Genomic DNA, 6,217 nt, shown 5'->3' with positions numbered 1-6,217 from the left:
AGCTAAAAACTGATACCTGACGCTTGTTGCTATGGACGGGCAAAAGTTGAGCTGGCCTTTTTTTTTCAGCACTCCAAAGGCGCAGTGAAGTGTCAACCAATCACATGTTTATGTTTTTAGCTGTGGTGCTGTGTTGTTTAGCTTAGTTAGCTGACGCTACGCTAGCTTTCTGTGCATTGGGTTGCACATGGGGATGCAATGGGATGGCGAGATGTAATGTTAAAACGGTGTTCAGACATTGATCATCAGCATAGATATTTTTATGTCCAGTTAAAAAGTAGCAGGCACACACAAGCCTGTGACAATGTAATGAAGGTTACAATATTGTAACCATAGTTCTATAAGCAAATGCAGAGGCTGTGTGAGATAGAACTACGTTAATGAGCACTTGAGCAACACTTAGACAGCTACTCAGCGATAATGTAGCTCGTTACGCTGTTGTATTGTTGCTCGTAGTGTGAACAGAGCATAAGTCCATATTTATCATGTGCTCTTTGTCTCGCTGCTTTTGACACACGCAAAGAAACAAAGAAAATTGAACCTGCTCCAAAAACTTTCGAGGTCATTTTTACTTTTATATGTGCCACAACTTCGGACAAAACATACAGACTTGTAATTGAAAGGCTGTAAGATGAGAAGAATGATGACAGTCTCATGTTTATACCACAAATATTTGGTTGAAACTTGATATGTAGCATCAGCCAGTTAGCAGCTTAGCATGAAGACTAGAAACAGCAGAAACAGCTTACCTTGCCTACTAGTGCTCCTTAACCTCACTACTTAACACATTTTGGGTTGTTTGTAGCATTTGTGTTGCTCTGCAATCACGTTAATTCAATTGAAGGTATGTCTTTTAGAGTTGGTCAGCCTTAAAAATGTTTAGTGAGTTCAGAGAGTTTCTAAAGGCACATTCAAGTGTTTTGCTGCCATGGAAGGAGAAAAAACAAGTTGATCATATCTGACTCAAATCATCTTGTAAGCTATCTGAAAAATGCTAACACCCAGATTAAGTTCTCCCCACCACTTTCAAGAGCCAAACTGATGGTGAGACAGTCAGGCTAGCTAACTTGTATTGTTTTCGGTCTTCATGCTAAGCTACGCTAACTTGAAGACTTTCATACAGTGGTATCAATGATTTGATCTGACTCTCAACAAGTAAGTGAATGTTGCATGTTTTCCTAAATGTTACCGCTTTAAAATAAAAACATACACTAGATATAATAATGCACTCCAGTGAAACATCTCCATGGCTGTCCTGGCTTCTTCATAGTGATTGTACCTACGCTGCCCCGGTGAAGATGTGTAAATTTCAGCAGAATCGCAGCTAGGAGACTTCGTTCATTAAATATCTAGTGAGAGAAAGTGCAACCTCTAGGCTACGTCTTCATTTTCGCCCCAGTGCTTTTCCTATACTGTCAGCACTCCTGGGGAAAGACTCCAGATTCTGCATGTCGCAGCACAATGTTTGATTGTGGATTAGGTGAGTGTGTGTGTGTGTGTGTGTTTGCGTGTGTCAGAGTCTGTCATTTGGGGTCAATGACCGGGAACGTTACTGGGTTAGACTGTTCATATTTTTCTTGCACCAAGGGGATAGTTTTGCAGTCATTTATGAGTCTGCTTAAATACAGTGAATACAAAGACTCCTCGTCTACTCTGGAAGATATGTACGTTATCTGTTTGTCTTCTCACTCACTTCATGGGTAAATGCATGTAATTTGGCAAACGTGATGTTCTCACAATACCAAATACTGACATGGTCTGCATGTTCCACAAAATATCACCCCTACTTTAGATTGGTTATCTTAAATACTGATTGACCAGCCTAAAAGTCGCCCACTAGGGTCACCAATATGACTAGCCTCTATAATTTCTACCATCTATTTGTCCCACCAACCAATTCTTTGTTGTCAATAAACGGAAAGATGAGAGTCAGGGTCTTCAAACACAGAACAGTGCCTGTTATTTGTCTTGAGATAACCTTTGGACATTTTCCAGGGTCTCTGACCAAGTCACCCTGAGATATATCATGCTACGTACACATCCCAGTCAGTCCCAACCTTATCTAACCTAGTCACTTCTATGTGGTCCCAAACTTCAAGTTGCCTTGTTGACCATTTTCTTACTTATCATCTGTCAACAAGGCAAAATGTCTCCATGCTCCTCGTGTGGTGTAATCCAAGTATCCATGAGCTGCAACATTAAAATATGACCTGAAAAAAACGCCATTTACACCATGTTTTTAGCCTAAATGTCAATTGTAGCCTCAGACCGGAGCCGCATACAGTACATGTTCGCGAGCGCACACGTGAAGCGAGTTCACAAGCAACAGCACGACACAAGATCAACGAGATCTCTAAATACCTGCACAACTGTGTTTATATGCTACCTGGAAGCAACTCACACAAGAGAGAGAGATCGGCTGGATTTTCAGTGAGCAACACGTGCCTTTGTCGAATTTAAAATGACACTTTAGGTCTTTCATCTGACGAGAAACAGTTGTAGCTTCTTTCAGTGGTGCAAATATTTAAAAAGATGGTTTGAGTATGTGCTTTTCCTGGATGCGCCAACCAAGAGAAGCGTGAACGAACGGTAAATTTCCACAGACTACCGCCACATGTATAGTCACTTCAGGTGTGTACTTGCAAACATGCACGCAGCTCCAGTCTGAAAGGCTACAGTTGACATTTAGGCTAAAAACATGGTGTAAATGGCTTACGGACACTTGGATTACACCATGCAAGCACTATGGAGACATACTGTGGTTTTTTGTGTTCTTTTTTTTTTACTTCTTAAAACTGTTCACCATTCATTTCAATTGTTGAGTGTTTTGTGAACTGGAGATCTTCTCCCATCCTCACATGAGCACAGGTGGGAGTAGATATTAAGTGAACTGTTATTTGTTGGGTGAACTATCACTTTAACTCTTGTGACCTTTAAGGAAACATGGAAGGTGTTTTGGCATGAACGCTTCCTTTAACTATTCCTCAGACTTTATTTAGCAGATAATGGCAAAAAATTACTTTAGACATTTCTAATCCATTATGCATTAGATCAGTAGCATGTGATATTGAACTGCGATCAATATGGGTGACACATTTTATTTTACGACACAAAAAAATGCTTGAGATAAATATAACCTTGCATTTTCGCTGACACGTACAGCATGATGTGTTTACTGATTCAACAGATAGATGACTACATAGACACAAAGTATTTACATAAAAAGAAGTGGCTTTAATCAAAATATGATCATTTTAATGTGTTTGTAATGTGCTCCTGGTTATTTTCAAGATTTTCTCAAATACAATTTGGGGTCTTTGATTGATTTCCAAAAAAATACAACCATAAGTCAGTTTCAAACTGAAAATATGAGATGATTTCACCAAACGATTCAAACAGGTTGTGCTCCTCTTGGCGGCTCAGTCATTTATCTCTTGCCTTGGCTAAAATGTAATCATGTCAAGGCCAATATGACAATTGCTAAGAAAGAAAATCCAGCTCCACCTACAGCTCAGGCTAACTGCCTCTAAAAAATATTTGACTGTCATACAAGAATAACAGAAATTATCATTAAATATATTGTTATTTTAAGGACCGTTGGAAAAAAAAAATGTCTTCTAGGACTCTAGTACTTTGATGCAAGTTTTGCTTGAAAGGCATTAAATCAACATTACATAAATAACATTCCTAGGAATTAAGTGTACAGATGTCTTATTAAAGTGAATTATCAGACTGTTTTAATAGACCTCCACAGAGCTTCTACAATTACACAGTGAGAGATTATCTTCCCGTAGGGCTGCAACAACTAAGATGGTTATCACACACAAATGGGAAGTGTCTCATGAGCAGTATCTGGAAATGCATACTGGGTAAATTAACATAATACAACTTCCCCCCACCCGGTTCAGTGATGCACCAGCTGTAAGCTGTTCTGCTCTGGCATTCAACGTGTCTTTGAGGTGATAACAAGATCCTTCCAACCACTCATTTGTCTTTATTCTCTGCCTGGCATCTCCCATTTTACCATTTGTTTTTCATTTTCCATTGGCTAATCCGCAGGAATGGCATGGCACTGGAAATTGGAACAAACACACAGTGATCTACTGTCTTGTCACTTTCCGTTTGGGGTTGTTTTCTCTCGCTCGCACACACCGCTGGTTCCCAACTGCCATCCATTTATGTTCAGCGGGCTACAGCACTTTGTTATGCTGCCACTGATTTAAATGAGTGTCCAAAACAACATGTTCCTCGAAAACAGATAGCACAGCTACAGCTTTCCATGAAATCTATCAGTGTTACATAAGTAGTGGTGGCACTAAAGTGTGTTTGTGAGTGATTAAGATGTCAATTAAATATTCCATGGATCTCTGAATGTGCAATAACAAACATGGTTTCAACCTGTGGCCATTTGTTGAGCCTCAGCATGAGAAGCTTACAGTGCAGTAATTAAAAGCAGGGGTGTAGCAACAAATTCTGGGCCCTGTGCATAAGCTGCCTTATGTAAAGTCTGAGGACTTTGAAAATTGCAACACAAGTCTAACATATTATTATTTTAATTTAAAGCTCATTTTAATTCATTAACCAAAACTGCATTTTATCATTTACGCAATATAGCTAAGGTACGACCTCTACTGAGCCAGCAAGATGCTGAGAAGCTTGTTCATGCTAGTCTTGACTATTGTAACGCCGAGTCCGGTCTCACTCCGAAGTCGTCGAAATCCGCCACTTGGGCAGTGACTTGCTGCTTTAGAAACCAACGAAAAAGGCGTCTTTTAACGTCGGCATGACACGGGGCCGGTTGCCGTTATAGTTTAACAGCGCCCGGCGGCATCAGGGGGAAACATGGCAGGACATGGAGGGAAGTTAAGGTGATTAAAGTCTGACTGGGGCAGGTGGGAGGGATGGTGGATGGGTCCAACAAACACTGATTGTCACCCAAGAGAGTGGTGTTTGCGTCCCGTAAGATTCTAAAGCCAAACCCTGTTCTTTTTTCCTTAACCTAACCAAGTGCTTTTGTTGCCGAAACCTAACCACAGGTGTTTGTTGCCTAAAATAAACCATGTGTGTTTGTTGTTGAAGGGGGAAAAAAGTCAATTTGCAGTGTTGTACTGATGTTGTGCTTTTATTTTGAAAGAGACTGTACGTAAACTTTAAATTTCCTGTGAAAACGGAAGTGTATTTTGAAAGAAGACAATGCATGTAACAGGCAGACCTCGACATGGCGTCTTGGCGTCAACAACCAACACACCCAGGGTACCTTGCACGCGATATGTGCACGTGGAAAGTCCATGAGCAAACATCAATATGTGACAAGGGCGGAGTGAGAATGTGTTGTGACACCATATACACTGGCCTACTAAACTGCCACTGCAAAATTACAGACAATTAAGAACATTGCTGTCGGAGTTTTAACAAAAACTAAAACGAGAGACCATATACGTAACCTGCACTGGCTCCCAATATCTCTTAGAATTGATTTTAAAATCCTTCTATTAGTTATTCAGGCTTTTAATGGCCTCGCCCCTCCTGTACCACAGACTCCCTATCACCTTATGTCCCCCCAGGAACCCACAGCTGCTCATTTAACTGTTCTTAATGTCAGTACAAAAACTTAAGGGAATGCTTCTTTTAGCTCCTACGCCACAAAAATATGGAACACCCTGCCTTTAAATATTAGACTTGCTGGCTAACCCTAACCCAGTGGACAGTTTTAAACAATGACTCAAAACATTTTTTTTTTTTTTTTTTTTTTTTTAGAGATTTTTTTTGGGTATTTTTTGCCTTTAATGGACAGGACAGCTAAGTGTGAAGGGGGGAGAGAGAGGGGGGGGGGATGACATGCAGCAATATAGCCTAAAACTAGCAACTATCTGTTTTAATATGTATTATTTTATAACTTGATTGTTTAACTCATTGATTAATTAATTTATTTATTCTTCTCATTTCTCCTTATATATCATATTCTATTTTATTTTGCAATTAATACAAATAACTGAGCCAACAACTGTGCACATAAACTGTCTCTGGTTATTAGGGGAGTCACTAATAATTTGCTAAACCACATTTAAACAATAAAAATCTGTGATATGTGCATAGATCTGCACAGTTTGAAATCTCACCACATTTCAACCCTCTTCTCTCAACATATTGTAGCTTACAGTTACTGTGTGACACCTTTATTATGGTTATATGAGGCTTGTTTGGAATATCATACTTA

This window comes from Epinephelus lanceolatus, chromosome 4 (genome assembly GCF_041903045.1).
Source record: "Epinephelus lanceolatus isolate andai-2023 chromosome 4, ASM4190304v1, whole genome shotgun sequence".
NCBI classification, from domain to species: domain Eukaryota; kingdom Metazoa; phylum Chordata; class Actinopteri; order Perciformes; family Serranidae; genus Epinephelus; species Epinephelus lanceolatus.
Note: the sequence above shows the minus strand (reverse complement) of the source record.